Genomic DNA, 20,843 nt, shown 5'->3' with positions numbered 1-20,843 from the left:
TATGCAAAATGGTAAACATTTCTGAATAGACTGTTCCTCCCAAAAAAGAAGATTTCTACATAATTGTTCAGGCTGTAGCTTTCTACAGTTTTCAAAAAGCAGCCTTTTTTCTTACCGTGGAATCCTTGAGCACAAAAGTTTAACTTTGAGCAGCATATTTATATGTTGTCGTCCTCCAGATTGCACCATCCATTCTTCATTCGTGTTGCTCATGACTTTGCAGCATTTTTTGGAAACTCGACGTATTTTTTTTTTCCTGTTGGGTCAGGAAATATTATCATCAGTGGTGCCAATTATTTTGCAAATCTGGATATTGTGAAAAAGGACAGTGCGTTCAAAGGCGGGCACCACAGACATCCATCTCCGCGCAATTGGCTGCAAGCTCCGGTACACTCTAATTAAGGTCTTAATTCTTGTCCAGACGAAGGCACTGACAAAATCCCCATTTGTTTTAATGGATATGAGCCTGTTGGCCACCCCACTATTTATAATCTTGGCTGAGAACCGAGCAACACAAATGTGACGTGACTGGCGAATTGCGTGACCTCAAGAATAAGATGGCCAAAGCCAATGTTCTTCTCTGCCCTCAGGCCTGTCTACCATTAGCTGTTTTCTTACTCAAAGAAGACCCAAACTGTCCATGGGGTTTCTGGAGTATAATAGAACTACAAACAATACAGGAATTAATGTGTAGCATTATAGCAGGGGTGGCCAAACTTGCTTAATGTAAGAGCCACACAGAACAAATGTCAGATGTCTGAGAGCTGCAAGACATGGACGTCAGATGTCTGAGAGAAGGAAGGAAGGAAGGAAGGAAGGAAGGAAGGAAGGAAGGAAGGAAGGAAGGAAGGAAGGAAGGAAGGGAGGGAGGGAGGGAGGGAGGGAGGGAGGGAGGGAGGAAGGAAGGAAGGAAGGAAGGAAGGAAGGAAGGAAGGAAGGAAGGAAGGAAGGAAGGAAGGAAGGAAGGAAGGAGGGATGGAGGGAGGGAGGGAGGGAGGGAGGAAGGAAGGAAGGAAGGAAGGAAGGAAGGAAGGAAGGAAGGAAGGAAGGAAGGAAGGAAGGGAGGGAGGGAGGGAGGGAGGGAGGGAGGGAGGGAGGGAGGGAGGGAGTGGTGGCCAAATTTGCTTAATGTAAGAGCCACATAGAATAAACATCAGATTTTAATTGCTGCAAGAGAGGGAGGGAGTAGGATTGCCAAATCCAATTCAAAAAATGTCTGGGAACTTTGGGGGTGGAACCAGGAGACATTGGGGGCGGAGCCAGTAACAAGGGTGTGACAAGCATAATTGAACTCCAAGGAAGTTCTGGCCATCACATTTAAAGGGACAGCACACCTTTTTAAATGTCTTCCTTCCATAGGAAATAATGAAGGATAGGGGCACCTACTTTTGGTCCAATCATTTTGAAACTTGGGGGGGGGGGTACTTTGGGGAGAAGCACTAGATACTATACTGAAAATTTGGTGCCTCTATCTCAAAAAACAGCCCCTCCAAGCCCTCGAAACCTCCAGATCAATTCCCCATTATACCCTATGAGAATCGAACTCAACATAGGGAATAATGAAGTGCTCAGCAGATGTTTCCCCCCCCCCCCCATTTCTGGGGACTCTGAAGCGAGGGATTGGCCTCTCTATTCACGAGTTGCTGTCAGCTTCTTCAAAGTAACACAGACACATCATCCCAAGAGAAAACCTTTCAATCAGAGATTGAAGCCTCCGGAGGTGGAAAGGCACATGGTTCTCTGGGGGCAGGGCTTCCCCCCGCCAGCCAGCTGACTCGGGGTGGGAAGGAGCCTGGGGAAGTGGAAGAACTCCTGCTGGGACCTGGGGATTGGCTAGCCTAGGAGGGAGGGAGGCAGGAAGAACATATAAATATACTGCTGAAAGTTAAGCTTCTGAGTCTTACCAGTGTCAGGGCTAAGAATGCCAACCTCCAAGCTGGGATCTGGAGACCTTTTGGAATTATAACTGATCACCAGATGATAAGAGATCAGTTCCCCCGGAGAAGAATGGTTGCTTTGGATGGTGGACTCTGTGGCATTTTGCCTGACTGAAGCCTTTTCCCTCCCCAAAATATGTCCTCCCAAGGCATTTCCCAGAGCTGAAAACCCTCAACAAGGCTCCATGGAGCACTCTTCTATGGAGCCACGGGTGGAATTCTAGCAGGAGCTCCTTTGCCTATTAGGCCACACCCCGCTGATGTAGCAAATCCTCCAAGAGCTTACAAGGCTCTTTTTTGTAAGCTCTTGGAGGACTGGCTCCATCAGGGGTGTGTGGCCTAATATGCAAAGGAGCTCCCGCTAGAATTCCACCCCTATAAGGAGCAGATGAACAGATTCCAATATGGCTGTTTTCCAACCAAACACCAGAAATAGCCTTGTCAGCCCACCCCAGCCTGTCAGTCTTCGCCACCTCCGGAGGCAGCAGGCCTCTGCTAAAGTTCATTTTCTCCCAGGGGAACGAATCTCTGCGGTCTGGAGATAAGCTCTGATCCCAGGAGATCCCCAAGCCCCACCTGCAGGCTGGCATCCCTGCCAAAAAGAGTGGAACCGATTCCCCACTAGTCTTATGCCGCTCTCACTCTCTTCTTCTCTGCAATCCATTGGATTTCATGCTATCTGCCCTGGGGCTGCAACTCGTTCTGCCTCTTTGGTGCAGCAAACAAGATCCTCTAAAAAACCAGTTTTTGTTTGCCATGCAAAAAGGGCGAAGCTAGTTGCAGCCCCGGGGCAGACAGTGTGGATTCCAATGGAAGCCCTGCGAAGAAGACAAGCATGAGAGCAGCAGAAGGCTAGTGGGGAATCAGTCTGGTTTTCCATGTTACGCAGAAAAAAAGTGTAGCTGCTGAACTGTGTACTGGGATGAGGATGAGGATTGTAAATTATATCAGTGTATTAGGGCCGACTATATACTCCTGATCTGTTCCAGTGTCCCTGGGAGAAATCGGCTAGACAAATTATTGGCGGATAGGAATAAAAGAACCACTTTATGTGTGGCAAAATTTGCTTCGCGAGCTATGAGTCTCCGGAAGCAATTCCTAAGGGAAATATCCAACTGAATGCCTTGGCTATGGAACCTAACTACTGTTCTGGAGGGAAATTATATCATACTGTGTATGTTTTATTCTAATTATTGTTTTACCTGATTGTATTTTATTAAGTTATTTGTATCTAATTTGACTGGTCTATGACTGTTTTAAACTTGATTTGACTGTTAACCTTTCATCCAAATTTTAAATGAATTTTATGGATGTTTTTATCCGATTTCTTTGTAATAGTCATAGGCACCCAATTTTATGAATGCTACTGTTGGTTTTATTCTGTTTTTGATGCAAAAAGTTTTATGTGATTCAATTGTACAAGCTGGTCACTGACTGTAACAATAAACTTGATGATGGTGTGATGGGATGAGGATTGTGTTTTTAAATACCCTCCCCCCATCCCCCACCCCAAACCCCTCCCTTCCTGTAGTAAAGCAGTTTGTCAGGGAGAAGAACTTAGCATGACCCTCTTCTAATTTCCTATATGGCAGGGGTGGTCAATGGTAGCTCTCCAGATGTTTTTTGCCTACAACTCCCATCAGCCCCAACCAGCGTGGCCAATGGCTGGGGCTGATGGGGATTGTAGGGCCAGGAGTGGCCAACGCTAGCTCTCCAGATGTTTTTTCTTTTGTTTACAACTCCCATCAGCCCCAGCCAGCATGGCCAATGGCTGGGGCTGATGGGAGTTGTAGGGCCAGGAGTGACCAATGGTAGCTCTCCAGATGTTTTTTGCCTACAACTCCCATCAGCCCCAGCCAGCATGGCCAATGGCTGGGGCTGATGGGAGTTGTAGGCAAAAACATCTGGAGAGCTGCCGTTGCCCACCCCTGCCAAGGCAATGAACATCTGGAGAGCTACCATTGGCCACTTCATGGTATAAGTCACACAGGGGTGGGGAACGTTGCCTACAACTCCCATCAGCCCCAGCCAGCATGGCCAATGGCTGGGGCTGATGGGAGTTGTAGGGCCAGGAGTGGCCAATGGTAGCTCTCCAGATTTTTTTGCCTACAACTCCCATCACCCCCAGCCAGCATGGCCAATGGCTGAGTCTGATGGGAGTTGTAGGAAAAAAAAACATCTGGAGAGCTACTGTTGGCCACCCCTGCTCTATGGGATGAAAATGGATTTTGAGGAGGGTTCTGAGTGGCATTTGATGAGCAGAAGATCTCTTCAGGCAAGTTCCTCCCAAGCCTGCTTCCCACTGAATTCTGCCTACAGCAAAATGTGAGGTTATGGAGAAGGTTCCTTCTGAGGCAAAACAAATAAATATCAATTATCATCATTGTCACCAAGACAGAACTCTCAAATATTTATGCCGACCCTCCCGAGAAGCTCTGCAGACTCTTGCCTGACAGCCTATCGCAGGTCATGAGACTTATTTGCGGGGGGCCGTTGAGGCCCTGAAGTCAGCGTTAAGTTTAGAAGCAGAGAATTCATGGGCTGAGAGGAAATGTCCAGATGAGGGGCAGAAGAAGTCTCAGGAGCAGCTCGGCTGCCATCTTTGATTTTTATGAAAACCCACGCTGTCCTGGCAGGGAAGGTTCAACTGGGTCAGGGCAGGGGCAAAGGAAAGAACTTTCATCTACAGCATCTGAGGATGCCAGACCCCCCCAGTGAAGGCGGGGTCCCCCACTTTTGGGCCCCAACTGGCCAGTAGGGAGGAATTACTACCCCCAAAAGGGAAGAACATCAGAAATTAACAAAACATGCCTATGTAACCCAGAAGCTCCATTGTCAAGCATGCAAGTTATTCTTAATATAAAGCTGTATTATTTAGTCTGTTACTTTGCTGGTGCATATCAAAGATACGTAACTCCTTCCTTAGTTCTCACCTCTTGTAACAAATGCAGGAATGCATGCTTTGAAAATAGTGCCTCCCAGGACAGTTCCCAAGCCAAGGCCTGGGACCCAGCATGTTGTTAACCGCAAAAGATAGCCAAACGCATAATTGTAGCTTTTCACACACCTGTGTTAGAATTCCTACTTATCTCTAAGGTTCCTTTGATGTATCCCTTAAAGCCAGCTGCTATACGTTATACTGTATCACTTTCAACCTGTTCCATCCAGGATCACAATGGATTATCAATAAACTAAGACTTTGTATCCAAATCATTGCTTGGTTCTTTTGAAACTCCTATGCTTGAGGTGTTGAGGACAATGCTCTGGTTTTTAGGCAAAACTGTATGGTAGAAACTAATTCTACCATAGAGCTTTTATCCAAAATCAAGAGTGCCACCCCTGATGTCCCTCCACCGCTTCCGGGTCACGTGGCCACTTCACATTTATTTTTCAGCGTTCCTCCCTGCTCCGAGGAAGTTCACACTCCATCCCCCGCTAGCTGGTCCAGGGGCCCCGGCAGCCCTACCAGCATCAGGTTTCTGAGGGCTGCCAACTCTGAGGTGGGAGATTCCTGGAGATTTGGAGGTTAGGTGTTTATTTCTGTCCTGCTTTTCTCCTCCATTGAGGATCCAAGGCAGTTTGCATGATTCTCCTGGAATCATAGAGTTGGAAGGGACCTCCAGAGTCATCTAGTCCAACCCCCTGCACAATGCAGGAAACTCACAGACACCTCCCCCTCAATTCACAGGATCTTCATTGCTGTCAGGTGGCCATCTAACCTCTGTTAAAAAACCTCCAAGGAAGAAGAGCCCACCACCTCCCAAGGAGGAAGCCTGTTCCACTGAGGAACCACTCTAACTCTCAGGAAGTTCTTCCTAACGTTTAGCTGGAAACACATTTCATTTTTTTTTAAAATCTACTCTCCTCCCCCATGAGCTTCCCCATAGAATCATAGTTGGAAGGGACCTCCAGAGTCATCTAGTCCAACCCTCTGCCCAATGCAGGAAGCTCACAGACACCTCCCCCTAAATTCACAAGACCTGCATTGCTGTCAAATGGCCATCTAGCCTCTGTTGAAAAAGCTACAAGGAAGGAGAACCCACCACCTCCCAAGGAGGAAGCAAGCCTGTTAGAATCACAGAAGAGTTGGAAGGGATCTCCAGGGTCATCTAGTCCAACCCCCTGCACAATGCAGGAAACTCACAAACACCTCCCCCTAAATTCACAGGATCGTCATTGCTGTCTCCTCTGCTTTATCCTCACAACAATTGTGTGAGGGAGGTGAGGCTGAGAGGGTGGGGCTGGCCCCAGCTCAACCAGTGAGCTTCAATGGCAGAGTAGAAATTCGAACTTGACTCTCCCAGATCCTATTCTGACACTATAACTACTATACTACATAGAGTTTGGGGCATGGGGAGGGCAGGGAGCTCAGCATGGTAGAATGCTATGGAATCAACCTTCCATTTTCTCCAGGGAAATCTCCAGGTCCCATCCGGAGGTTGGTAAAGGGAGAGAGGTCACATGGAGGCTAAAGACAGCACAACCGAAGTTATAGTGACCGAATAACTGAGAATGTATTGAAACAAAACCATACAAATATGTTCAAAAGAAGACTAAACAGCAATAACAATTCCCCCAAAGCTTCACCGTTCCATCAAAGGAGTCCCAATGAGCAGGAGGGCGACTGGATTCTTCCTGTTTCGAATGCCCTTCTAGCAGAGGGGCTCCAACCGCATCTCTCAACCAAAGGCAAAAGCTCAGAAAAGATATCAAAGCGTTTCTGATGCATCAATAAGTTACAAAAAGTTGCAAAACCCACAAGTTTCTTTTTCAGTGCGTCCAAAGGCTGCACACAGAATTCTCAATGGACAAACAGGACAGAAAGTCTCCAGTAAGATTTCAAGATGGCAGTAAACTCCAAAAGGCTCAAGCTTACATTTCTCGCCACTGCCACTGTTTGAAACCGTTGTTTGATCCCCTGAGGAAACCATATGGGCATCTCAAAATGAAATGAAGAAGATTTATATCCTGCCCTATACTCTGAATCTCAGAGTCTCAGAGCGGTTACAATCTCCTTTACTTCCCCTCACCCCACCCCCCACAACAGACACCCTGTGAGGTGGGTGGGGCTGAGAGAGCTCTTACAGCAGCTGCCCTTTCAAGGACAACTCCTATGAGAGCTATGGCTGGCCCAAGGCCATTCCAGCAGCTGCAGGTGGAGGAACGGGGAATCAAACCTGGTTCTCCCAGGTAAGAGTCCACGCACTTAACCACTGCACCAAACTGGCTCTCCCAGTCCTTCTGGATAACACGTTGATCAATTATATCAATCGATCATCCGGGGAGACTTTGTGCTTGCTCTTGGCCCTTTGTGATGATATGTCAGAGGAAGTGCTGAGCCAGAAAGGGTGGTTCATCTCCAGATGGGGCTCAGAGATCTCCCAGAATTACAACTGCCCTCCAGGATAATATTTATTTAGGCGACTTCTGCGCTGCCTTTTCAGACTCCTGCCCAAGGCAGCTTACAATAAAAGCCACACTCTTGAAGCACGAGCCACTGGGCACAACACAGAGCAGACCAATAAAAAGGGGGTAAGATAAAACCCCTAATTAAAAGCCGGGGGGGGCGAAGCGTGTTTTAGCCTGGTGCCTAAACGAAAGGAAAGCAGGCCACAGGGGAGCCTCAAAGGGGAGATTGTTTCAGAGACGAGGTGCCACCACAGAGAATGCCCTGCATCTGGTCACCACTCAACAGAGAGAGCAGGGATTGAGAGAAAGATCTAAATTGGCAGGCTGGATACTACTGGAGGAGATGGGGGAACAGAGGTCCATTCCCCTAGAGAAAGGGGCAGCATCTGAGGGCAGCTTAGTGGCATTATATCTTGATGAAGACCCTCCCTTCCTCAAATCTCACCCTCCCCAGGCTCCACCCCCAAATATCCAGGAATTTCCCAACCAAAAGCTAGCAACCCCAGAGCAGGACATTTGGCTAGGTTAGGTGATTTTATTTATCTGACCCAGGTTCATTTGACCTAGGAGAGCCAGTTTGGTGTAGTGCTTAAGTGCGCAGACTCTTATCTGGGAGAACCGGGTTTGATTCCCCACTCCTCCACTTACAGCTGCTGCAATGGCCTTGGGCCAGCCATAGCTTTCCTAGGAGTTGTCCTTGAAAGGGCAGCTTCTGGGAGAGCTTTCTCAGCCCCACCCGCCTCACAGGGTGTCTGTTGTGGGGGAAGAAGATAAAGGAGATTGTAAGCCACTCCGAGACTCTGATTCAGAGAGAGGGGCGGGGTATAAGTCTATGGTCTTCTTCTTCATCATCATCAAAAAGATATCCTGCCCAAAGCTGTTTAAAAGTCATAAAAATTAAAAGCAACGGAAAAGCAACCAGAGTTGAAACAAGAAATAAAATAAAAGAATAAGACCAACAAACTTATATGTCAGACCATAAAAGCTGTAGAAGTAAAGTGGCTTAATTTGCAAACTGTAAAACCATCAGACTGTTGAAAAAAAAAATCCAGCAATAAAAACAACTCAGCAGCGTGTAAAAGCTTACAACCATCCAGAGAGACAGCTAAGCAGGTAAAAATAAAATTGCTTTGGCCTGGTGCTGGAAAATTAATAAATGAGGCAGCTGGTGACCTATCAAGTGGTAGGGTGGTCAACTATGGAGGTTTTGGGGGTGGACCCTGAGGAAGGGGGGGGGTTGGGGAGGGGGGCCTTCAGTGGGCTACAATGCCCTAGAGTCCACCTTCCAACGCGCCTATTTTCTCCAGGCGAACTGATCTCTGGCACTAGGAGTTGTAATAGCAGGAGATCTACAACCAGCACCTGAAGGCGGAAGTCGTGGAGAAAACCATGTAAAAATATAACTACTATAGAAAATTATTCAACACCAATTGCTAATAATATGAAGTTCTATGATATATCACGAGCGAAATCAATTAATTCAACATGATTATGCGCAGGGCTCTTCTTGTAGAAAAAGCCCAGTATGAACTCATTTGCATATTAGGCTACACCCCCTGATGCCACTATTGTCGCACACAGGGCTTAGAAAAAGCCCGGCAGAAACTCATTTAAGAACATAAGAGAAGCCCTGTGGGATCAGGCCAATGGCCCATCCAGTCCAACACTCTGTGTCACATAAGAACATAAGAGAAGCCATGTTGGATCAGGCCAATGGCCCATTCAGTCCAACACTCTGTGTCACATAAGAACATAAGAGAAGCCATGTTGGATCAGGCCAATGGCCCATTCAGTCCAACACTCTGTGTCACATAAGAACATAAGAGAAGCCATGTTGGATCAGGCCAATGGCCCATCCAGTCCAACACTCTGTGTCACATAAGAACATAAGAGAAGCCATGTTGGATCAGGCCAATGGCCCCTCCCTCCAGTCCAACACTCTGAGTCACAGAAGAACATAAGAGAAGCCCTGTGGGATCAGGCCAATGGCCCATCCAGTCCAACACTCTGTGTCACATAAGAACATAAGAGAAGCCATGTTGGATCAGGCCAATGGCCCCTCCCTCCAGTCCAACACTCTGAGTCACAGAAGAACATAAGAGAAGCCCTGTGGGATCAGGCCAATGGCCCATCCAGTCCAACACTCTGTGTCACACAGTGGCCAATATATATGTGTGTGTGTGTGTGTGTGTGTGTATAAAACCATCCAGAGAGACAGCTAAGCATATACACATGCCATGCTGGGAATTATTAGGAAGGGAATTGAAAACAAATCAGCCAGTATCATAATACACACACACACACACATATACACACATACAAATACACACACACACACACATATATATATATATACACACTATGGCTAATAGCCACTGATGGACCTCTGCTCCATATTGTTATCTAATCCCCTCTTAAAGCTGGCTATGCTTGTAGCCGCCACCACCTCCTGTGGCAGTGAATTCCACACGTTAATCACCCTTTGGGTGAAGAAGTACTTCCTTTTATTATTTATTTATTCTATAACTTATATCTCGCCCTTCCCATAAAATGGCTCAGGGCGGCTCACAGCAAATGATAAACAATAAAACAAAGTGCAGAATTATTACATTTATCCATTTTAACCTGACTGCTCAGCAATTTCATCGAATGCCCACGAGTTCTTGTATTGTGAGAAAGGGAGAAAAGGACTTCTTTCTCTACTTTCTCCATCCCATGCATAATCTTATAAACCTCTATCATGTCACCCCGCAGTCGACGTTTCTCCAAGCTAAAGAGCCCCAAGTGTTTTAACCTTTCTTCATAGGGAAAGTGTTCCAAACCTTTAATCATTCTAGTTGCCCTTTTCTGCATGTTTTCCAATGCTATAATATCCTTTTTGAGGTGTGGTCACCAGAATTGTACACAGTACTCCAAATGAGACCACACCATCGATTTATACAGGGGCATTATGATACTGACTGATTTGTTTTCAATTCCCTTCCTAATAATTCCCTGCATGGTGTTGGCATTTTTTATTGCAATCGCACACTGTCTTGACATTTTCAGTGAGTTATCTACCACGACCCCAAGATCTCTCTCTTGGTCAGTCTCTGCCAGTTCACAGCCCATCAACTTGTATTTGTAGCTGGGATTCTTGGCCCCAATGTGCATTACTTTGCACTTGGCCACATTGAACCGCATCTGCCACGTTGACGCCCACTCACCCCCCCCCAACAGATCCCTTTGGAGTGCCTCACAATCCTCTCTGGTTCTCACCATATTAGGCCACACCCCCTGACGCCAAGCCAGCCGGAACTGCGTTCCTGTGCGTTCCTGCTCAAAAAAAAAAAAAGCCCTGATTCTGCTCATTCAATAATTAGGAGGACACATTGTCAGCAGCAAATCGGTGATACAATACGACTAACAATCAAGAGTATAGGTAAAGACAACGTTACAAACAGTTCTAGGACACGAGCAGTCCACAATAAAAGAGACGAGGCTCTATAACGATTATTCGGGAAGGTGCTGCGTATTTCTTCTAAAGCAGAAAACGACATGCTTCTGGTATTCCGCATGTTTCGGTGGCGGCGACCTTCGTCTGACACGCTTAGTTTGCTTATCTGGAACCAGTGCTCAACTTACTGCTACGTGTATATCTGCTTGTCAATTTCCTGTGTGGCGTTAGTGGTGCACTGGAGGCTGGCAACTCTAATTCAAGCAGAGAGTGAGTGAAGTACCAGGCTAGGGTCACCAGCCTCCCAAAGCTGGCTTTCTAAGGTGCTTCGTCCCTGACATGGGTGGTCCAAGCTGGCCCAGTCTTGTCAAATCTTAGAAGCTAAGCAGGGTCGGATCTGGCTAGTATTTGGATGGAAGACCACCAAGGAATTCCAGGGTTGCTAAGAGAGCCAGTTTGGTGTAGTGGTTAAGTGTGCGGACCCTTATCTGGGAGAACCGGGTTTGATTCCCCACTCCTCCACTTGCACCTGCTGGAATGGCCTTGGGTCAGCCAGAGCTCTGGCAGAGGTTGTCCTTGAAATGGCAGTTGCTGGGAGAGCCCTCTCCAGCCCCACCCCCCTCACAGGGTGTCTGTTGTGGGGGAGGAAGGTAAAGGAGATTGTGAGCCGCTCTGAGACTCTGTCCTTGAAGGAGCAGCTGCTGTGAGAGCCCTCTCGGCCCCGCCCACCTCACAGGGTGTCTGTTGTGGGGGAGGAAGGGAAAGGAGATTGTGAGCCGCTCTGAGACTCTTCGGAGTGGAGGGCGGGATATAAATCCTATATCTTCATCTACCTCACAGGGTGTCTGTTGTGGGGGAGGAAGGGAAAGGAGATTGTGAGCCACTCTGAGACTCTGTCCTTGAAGGAGCAGCTGCTGTGAGAGCCCTCTCGGCCCCCCCACCTCACAGGGTGTCTGTTGTGGGGGAGGAAGGGAAAGGAGATTGTAGGCCGCTCTGAGCCTCTGTCCTTGAAAGGGCAGCTGCTGTGAGAGCCCTCTCCAGCCACACCCACCTCACAGGGTGTCTGTTGTGGAGGAGGAAGGTAAAGGAGATTGTGAGCCGCTCTGAGACTCTTCGGAGTGGAGGGTGGGCTATAAATCCAATATCTTCTTCTTCTTCTAAGCAGTGGCAGGCAATGCCAAGCCAACTCTGAATATTTTTTGTCCCAGGGTCACCACAACTACTTAGATATCTCTGTGTACCTTTGGTATCTACCCATAAATCCATTTTGCACACAGCTTACCCCGCGGTCATGTTCCTCTTCTCTGCACAGCGTCCGTCGGATTTCCCACTGTCTGCGGCGGAGTTACAGGAAGTGCCGTGGCTTTTGTGTAGTAAACGTAAACTGGGTTTTAGCGGTTTACGTTTGCTACTTGAAAGCCGCGACACTTCCTGTAACTCCGGCGCAGAGAGTGGGAAATCTGTCGGACGCTGAGCAGAGAAGAGAAACGTGACCGTGGGGTAAGCTGTGTGCGAAATCGGTACCAGATAACCCTGTGATTAGTTCTGGTGACTTTACGAATAGGGCCGATTTCACACTATGCTTGTTCTGCAGTGGAGAGCCCTTTTGCTACCGGGGCTTCGCTCCGTTTTCGCACAAGTTGCCCCGGAGCTGCGAGTTGCCACACCGCTATTCTGCAGCAAGCGGGATATGCTGACAAGCGGTTTCCGCTTGCTGCGGAATAGTGTCGTGGCAACTCGCAGCTCTGGGGCAACTTGTGCGAAAACGGAGCCAAGCCCCGGTAGCAAAAGGGCTCTTCTCCCCAGAACAAGCATAGTGCAAAATCGATCGAGATGTTTGCTGATGACATAACCAATATAATCTCTGTCAGGCTGTCGACTCAGTGTACGGCGGCAATATAAAAGGCAAATGCTTTGCTGGGGATTGAAACAAATCAGCCAGGATCATAATGTCCCTGTATAAATGTCTAGTGTGGCCTCCTTTAGGAATACAAGAACTCATGAACCGTGAAATCAAGGATCAGTAGGCTTAGAACAAATAAAAGGAACTTCTTCACTCAACGAGTAATTAACATGTGGAAATCACAGCCATAAGAAGCGTTGGCAGCTACAAGCATAGACAGCTTCAAGCAGGGATTGGAGAACTTCTGGAGCAGAGGTCCATGAGTGCCTATTAACCACAAGTTATAGACAGAACATTCTGTCTGGGGCAGTGATGCTCTGTATTCTTGGTGCTTTGGGGGAGCAATAGTGGGAGGGCTTTTGGAGTTCTGGCCCTGCTGGTGGACCTCCTGATGGCACCTGGTTTCTTTGGCCACTGTGTGACAGAGTGTGGGTCTGGATGGGCCATTGGCCTGATCCAACATGGCTTCTCTTATGTTCTTATTTGAAGGATGCATCCGACAGAACAGGTGCAAAGAGGGTACTGTTTCCATCAAAATTCTGAGCTTCTCTAACAGAAACTTCCAAACCATCTTCAAAGGCAGCCCTGTGTGGATGCAGTGCAGTAATCTAACGGGGAAGCGATTGTTTGATCAAGTGCCTGGAATATATTATGACTATTCTGACCTATATTAATTAGATGCATCCTTGTCTAGCTCCAAATGAAGGGTGCTTGAACTCAGATTAAACGTAAATCATTAAGTATTTGCCAGCTCAGAAAAGCTGCCATTCTTAGTTGGAGTGGGGGAAATTTTGGCTCTCGCGGGGCAAAGGCCAAAAGGGGTCACCCTCTCTGCAAGAATAAAATAGCAGGTGAGGTTTTTTTTAAAAGATGCATATTCAACAGATTCCTAAGTAATTAAGTTTTGCATTAAGAGTTCAATAACCCCAGCATCAATTTGATGACCTCAGGTACTTCAAACAGTAAAGACGGCAAGTAGTGTATTTCAGCGGGATTTCACATCAGTATTGGGGCTCGCATCAATCAATATGGGTTTCCACTCCATGGCCAAATTAACTAATCTTCTGGGCTAGCACTTTAAATTAAGTTTCCCAAATATGCATTTAATTAAGGTAGAGTACAACAGTTTCTAGACAGTGGCTATCGATGGCGCCTCTCAATAGAGAGCAAACTTGAAAACCAAAACTCAGTGGTAAAAGAGGCAAATGCCCGACATACAAGCCAGACTATATTGTATCTGTGAAAATTTGTAAAATCGCATTAATGTACAAGAAATGTCTGCTCAAACCCACATGAATATTCGATGGGAACTGTCGTTCAAATTGGAGGATGTTAAGAGAAAGTCTCTGCATTCCTTTTTGCCCAGTTTCTCCCTGAAACCCAACCACCTTTTTCTTTTCCTTGTTTTAGGAACTGAGCCAGTTTCTGATCAATTCTGTTCTAGTCAAAGATAAATTTCAGCCTGCAACATTTCGGAATTGCACTCTGCAGATGGTCAGAGGCAAGCAAGGTCTTCTGCTGGAGCACTACGTTGCGGTAGATAACAGAGTACAACTGGTATTTGAAAAAGTTTGCGTGCACACAAAAAACTAATACCCAGAATTAAACTTTGCGGGTCTTAAAGGTGCCACCCGCCTCAAGCTTTGTTCTATTGCTTACGACCAACACGGTTACCCGTCTGCATCTACAACTGAAAGGGCCGAAGGTCCAAAATAATGCATCCATTTTTCTCCCAAGAGCAATGGAAAAGAAATCTCTCTCTCAAAAGAGAAAGATGGAAATAAGGTAAATCGATGGCCATATCTTTTTCAGTGGGTTTGCTGGCGGCAGGGGTCATTTTGTAGAAAAACAGGTGGTGGAGCTCATTAACATAACCAGGGCTTTTCTCTGAGCAGGAACGCACAGGAACGCAGTTCCGGCTGGCTCGGCATCAGGGGCGTGTGGCCTAATATGACATTGTTGAACACTATAGAAAGCCACTCAGATGCAAAGAGCATGCACTCCCCCCCCCCCACCATTCCCCAGCTTCTTTCTCAATAACCAGGTGCATCATCTTGAACTTCTGTTGCCTCTGTCCTCCATCCAAGCATATGGAGTGTATGTCATGGAAAGCAGCTACTATGAGAGATGCTCCCCAACATAAAGAAGTCACCTGGTATTTGTACCCACTGAGAATTCACCCTTAGCTTTTCCATTAAGGAAGCAACTACGGAAACCATCGTCTCTGCTGGGCCTTTTTCACAAAAAACCTATGCAAAACAATAGTGATGTCAGGGGGTGTGACCTAATATGCAAACGAGTTCCTGCTGAGCCTCTCGACCAAAAATAGCCCTCAGCATAACTCATTAGCATATCCCCCCCTCCAGCCAAAAGCAACCCGATGCAAGAAAGGAGAGTTCCAGGAGAGCAAGGCCCTTTTGGGTTGGCTAGAGATCCAGCCAGTCCAAGCAGGCCTCACTCGCTTGGGGCTCTCCTGAGCCGCCCCTGCCCCACAGTCAAAACGCCAGCAAGCCACCCGCCACCCAGAATCACATAAGGAGTGGAGAAAGGGTGATGTGGGCTTCTCCAGGGGTTAATGAGGGCTGCTGGGGGTGTGGCAAAGCCCCTGGTGGTTGGCTGGCTGCCTGTTCTCCTAATCCAGGGATTGTTATGCAGCTGCACCTCCTATTCAATGGACAAGGCAGGTGGGGAGGAGGAGGGGGAACTCTCAGAAGGGTTCAGGAGCTGTGCTCCTGTGAGCTCCTGCTGAATTCAAGGCCTGTCTGGGGGAAACAACCCTGTTTAAAATGCAGCTCTCCATTTGAGGAACCCCCCGCCTGCTCTTTTCCAGAGCAAAGGACTTGGCAATGATGGAATGCAAAAACAAAGGAGAAAACCAGCCCAAGCCAGTTGGAAAACTTCGACTGTTGTACATATTAAATTAAAACTCATCTCCCCATACATCTCGGTGCTTTTTAATGTACTCATTTCCTCGGCAATTCCAAACGTTAATTAGAACACAATCTGGGGTGTTAAAACGGCGATCTCTTGAACGGAGGCCGCTTAATCCAACGCTTGCCCATTAAGGGCGGCTCTACCCAGCAAGGCCTGATTGCAGCAATTAGACAGGGACTTCCCTTGGCAAGCAGACAAAGTAGGGTTGCCAACCGCCTAGTAAGGCCTGGAGAGCTCCTGGTATTTCAGCTGATCTCCGGACTGGTTTTCCTGGAGAAAGCGATTGCTTTGGGGGGTGAAGTTCAGGGCATTACACCCTGTTGAAGCCGCACCCCTCCAAACCCTGCCCTCCTCAGACGCTATCCTGAACCTCCAGGAATTTCCCACCTTGGAGTTGGTAACCCTAACATGAAGTGTGGGCAACATGCCCATGTTTTTAAACCAGTGTGTTCACCTACCTGGAAACTTTAACTGGGTGCTCCTCGATCACTGGGCTCCCTAATTTTGATTGTTGCTGTTCAGAAGCACAGTGGAGTCCGACTCTTTGCGACCCCATGGACCAAGTCACGCCAGGCCCTCCTGTCTTCCACCATCCTCCGAAGTCTGCTCAAATTTGTGTTTGTTACATCAGTAACGCCGTCCAGCCATCTCATCTTTTGCCGTCCCCTTCTTCTTTTGCCTTCTGTCTTTCCCAGCATCAGGATCTTCTCCAGGGAGTGCTCCCTTCTCATTGGGTAGCCAAAGTATTTGAGCTTCAGCTTCAACATCTGACCTTCCAGGGAACAGACAGGGTTGATATCCCTTAGGACTGACTGATTGGATCTTCTTGCAGTCCAAGAGACTCTCAAGAGTCTTCTCCAGCACCACAGCTCAAAAACATCTATTCTTCTGAGCTCAGCCTTCCTTATGGTCCAGCTCTCACAGCCATACATTACTACTGGGAATACCATCGCTTTGACTATATGGACTTTTGTTGGCAGGGTGATGTCTCTACTTTTTATTATACTGCCCAGGTTCGCCATAGCTGTCCTCCCAAGGAGCAAACATCTTTCAATTTCATGGCTACAGTCACCATCTGCAGTGATCTTGGACCCCAGAAATGTGAAGTCTGCCACTACTTCCATGTCTTCCCCTTCTACTTGTCAAGGTTTGATGGGGCCAGATGTCATGATCTTAGTTTTTTTTTTTATGTTGAGTTTCAAGCCTACTTTTGTGCTCTCCGCTTTCACCCTCAAAAAGAGGTTCTTTAGGTCCTCCTCACTTTCTGCCATTAGAGTGGTGTCATCTGCATATCTGAGGTTGTTGATGTTTTTCCCAGCAATCTTAATTCCGGCTTGTGCTTCATCCAGGCCAGCATTCCGCATGATGTACTCTGCATATAAATTAAATAAGCATGGTGACAATATACATCCTTGTCGAACTCCTTTTCCTATTCTAAACCAATCAGTTGTTCCATATCCCATTCTGATCTTGGCTCCCAGAAATGTGAAGTCTGTCACGACTTCCGTGTCTTCCCCTTCTATTTGCCAAGGATACACTGCCATTAATGATGCAGGAACACGTTTGCTCCGAGACACACTGTGACAATCCCTCAAGACTAGAGTTGCAGCTCTGAGTTGGGAGAGGAGAGTTTGGGGGAGGGGAGCCTGAGGAGGGCGTGGCTCGAGGAGAGGGTAAGGATCGGCAGAGTGGCGTTCCAATAAGAGACTTCAGATGAGATTATTACTTGGAAAGCCGAGATATGGAAAATGGCACATCAACACCACTGAACCCGTAAAAGTAAAAGACGGCCCCCTGAAGAAGGGTCTTCCTGAAATGAAATTGGACCGGTTCTTTTATGATTCATTGGACTTTAATAATATATGATTTTTCTGGACAGTAGGCGTGTTGTGCAATAGATGGTTTATTGTCTGTAACACTGTTGAGAATTCTTGGAAGGAACAAATTGTGGATAATACTGAACATTTTTTTCAGGACCGTGTTTTTTGAGGGGGGGCAAAATTAAAAAAATGGCGTCCCTTATGGGCCATTCTATCTTATGATCCCATAGAATACAATGGACTCCATACCCAATTTAGCGCCCCCCCCCCCGGTCTGTTGACGCTCGGGGCAAGCACCCACCTCCCCCCCCCCCCGGATCCGGCCCTGCATTTTTTCTATGTAGAGTGTGAGTGTTGTTATTTCACACTACCTGGAGTTTGGCAACTCTACATCAAGACTCCTGTCTACCACAAGGGTGGCACTTATCTGATTGCTAATTGTCACATTTAAAAAAGGCACATTAAGCACTTATAGAAAAGTTTTTAGCAGCCAAGACTATCAAAGCAGTAACAATTGCAACACTGTCGCTAACCGCCAGGCCTGGAGATGTGACAGAATCACTTGACTCCAGGCATCAGAGAGCAGGTTCCCTGGAGGAAATGACATCACTTCCCTGTTATGGTCCCTGCCTCTCTCCTCCCTAAACCGCAACCTCCCCAGGCCCCATCCCCAGATCTCCAGGTGTTTCCCAACCCAGAGTTGGCAACCCGAAATGGCAGCCTTCAGAAGAGACAGTTTTCTCTTTGCTGAATGGTTAGTTCTGTTGGTTGAGTCTGTGAGTCGAGTTGGTGGGTTGCTTGAATGGTGGATATCAGGGGTGGAATTCTAGCAAGAGCGCCTTTGCATATTAGGCCACACCCCACGATGTAGCCAGTCCTCCTAGAGCTTACAAGGCTCTTTTTTGTAAGCTCTTGAAAGACTGGCTACATCAAGGGGGTGTGGCCTAATATGCAAAGGAGCTCCTGTTAGAATTCCACCTCTGGTGAATATTATTGATGTGAGAGACAGCTCATCGTTTCACTGCCTTTAAAGGAAGGCAGTCTTTTGATCAGGTTAATATTTTAAAGAATTGCTGGAGGCCTTTGGAAGAAAAATACAAGTGGAGGAGAGGGAAATCTCTCCTTTTTCCACACAAGCACCATTGTTTTTTTTTTGCTTGTGAAACCAGCCACTGCATGATTAAACAATTCCAGTGCCGGATTTCTTGTTTTGTTTTTTAATTAATCAGATTTTTATTAACAGATTTTCAATTTACAATAAAGAACACTGTAATCTCTCACCTCAAATAATGCAGCCTTAGTGAGGATATAATAAACAATTTTTAAAAAAAACAAAACAGAAAAAGAAGAGTAATCCATAAAATAGAGACCCAAGGAGCAGTCATACAATTATACCGAAGAACATCCGGTGGAAGTACATTCTATTGACTGATTCTACTGTAGGGATGTACAAACAACTGTCCCAATATTCTATTAAGAAATCCAGTTAATCAAACTCAACTAATTAGAGCTCACAGTTTTTTGTATTCAGACCAGAGGAGAGAAAGTGAGCCCAGAACATATTAGAAATAGAGCATATCGTGACGAAAACGGTCCGGCTTTCCTGTTGACTGTCACGCCAAGATCCTTTAAAGTGTGAAAATGTAAAGCTTTTGCGATGGAGACAAGTTGGGGAACGCATGCCTTGCGCGAGTCCATTTCCAGGGGGTTGTGAGCGTGCCCAAGTGGCTAGCGACTGCGTATTTGGTAGCAAACCGGGTTTTCCCTTTCGAGAGCGCGTAAAGCGCTCTGCCGTACGAAGGCAGACGTGGAGCACAACATCTGGGAACAAGATTAGATATTGCAGCAGCATCAAAGTCTATTAAGAGGGCGGCCACAACTGTTCAATTCTGCTAATGTAATGAAAGTCTCAACTTTCACAGGGACAGGTCAAGAAACCTGCTGTTTGTTTATTCGGCAACACACATGCACACGCACAAAAAAGGCACTATTAGTGCTTAGCAAACAACAAGATAGAGGACTATAATGAGATAATGAAGAGTGTGGATTATGTCAACAAAAGGAGGCGCCAGTAATAAAGCCAGGCTCGAAAATCTGTTTGAAAAATCAATGGTGGGGAAAAGGCATTAAAAGTTATTGCACGGTGCTTGGTGCTCAGAGAGTCCTTTCAGTGTCTGCCGTTATGCTGGAGGAGCCCAGGCCTGCCATAAACTTGCCAGCCAAACTGGGCGACGTGTCAGATACTCATTGGCCTAGGGTTGCCAGCCTCCAGGTGGGCCCTGGAGAGCTCCTGGGATTACAACTGAGCTCCAGACTACAGCGATCAGTTCCCTGGAGAAAATGGCTGCTTTGTGGATAGAGCAGGGGTGTCGAAGTCATTTGCTATGAGGGCCGGATCTGACATAAACGAGACCTTGGTGGGCCGGGCCATGCGTGTCAAAAATAAACTTGCCAGCCAAGTTTAAAATAGGACTATGGGGAACCTCCCCCTTCAGAGGCACTAAACTCCTGAATCCCAGAGCCAGGAGGCAACGTCAGGAGAAGGCCTCAGCCTCTCTGCCCTGTGTTTGGGCCTTCAGAAGAACTGATTGGCCACTGCATGAGACAGGATGCTGGACTAGATGGACCACTGGTCTGATCCAGCAGAGTTCTTCGGATGTTCCCATGTTCTATATTTAAGAGGCCTTCCAACATTACACGAGTGCATGAAACAGCCTTTTACAGAGTCAGACCATCACTCCATCAAAGTCAGTATTGAGAGCCAGTTTGGTGTAGTGGCTAAGCACGCAGACTCTTATCTGAGAGAACCAGGTTTGATTCCCCACTCCTCCACTCGCAGCTGCTGGAATGGCCTTGGGTCAGCCATAGCTCTCTCAGAGGTTGTCCTTGAAAGGGCAGCTGCTGCAAGAGCTCTCTCAGCCCCACCTACCTCACAGGGTGTCTGCTGTGTGTGTGTGGTGGTGGGGGGGGGGAGAGAAGGTAAAGGAGATTGTGACCACTCTGAGATTCAGAGCATAGGGCGGGATATAAATTCAATATCTTCTTCTTCTACTACTCAAACTACTCTAGGGTTTCAGGCAGAGGTCTTTCTCATCGTTTACTGGCCGGTCCTTTTAGCTTGGAGATGCCGGGGATTGAACCTGGGACCTTCTGCATGCTAAGCAGATGCTCTACCACTGAGCCATGGCCTTATGCTGGCACTCCCTAGCCGGGGTCTACTCAAAGATTAATCATCCAAACATGTGACCACAATGTCTGCAAATATGTCACAATCTCCCCCCCCCCCCCCCAAGCTTGAAGCTCAGTCGTCACAGGACTGGCTGGCTGCTAATTGGTATGTTTTCCTCAGAAGAGTGAAAATTCTAACCTTTCACTTGACAGATATGTGGGTAAAATGCCACATA

At 47.2% G+C, this 20,843-nt stretch overlaps 2 non-coding genes across 2 annotated transcripts; one reads left to right on the top strand and one right to left on the bottom strand.

The window, feature by feature from the left end:
* The first annotated feature begins 20,348 nt into the window (after nucleotides 1-20,348).
* On the top strand, nucleotides 20,349-20,439 carry LOC132569207 (small nucleolar RNA SNORA64/SNORA10 family). Its single transcript, XR_009555248.1, has one exon. It is a non-coding gene; the product is annotated as a small nucleolar RNA SNORA64/SNORA10 family (small nucleolar RNA).
* A 119-nt stretch (nucleotides 20,440-20,558) lies between these two features.
* On the bottom strand, nucleotides 20,559-20,628 carry TRNAA-AGC (transfer RNA alanine (anticodon AGC)). The gene has a single exon. It is a non-coding gene; the product is annotated as a tRNA-Ala (tRNA).
* Between the last annotated feature and the right edge of the window lie 215 nt (nucleotides 20,629-20,843).

This window comes from Heteronotia binoei, chromosome 3 (genome assembly GCF_032191835.1).
Source record: "Heteronotia binoei isolate CCM8104 ecotype False Entrance Well chromosome 3, APGP_CSIRO_Hbin_v1, whole genome shotgun sequence".
Classification (NCBI taxonomy): domain Eukaryota; kingdom Metazoa; phylum Chordata; class Lepidosauria; order Squamata; family Gekkonidae; genus Heteronotia; species Heteronotia binoei.
The sequence above is the reverse complement of the archived record's forward strand: the minus strand, read 5'-3'. Positions and strand labels throughout refer to the sequence as shown.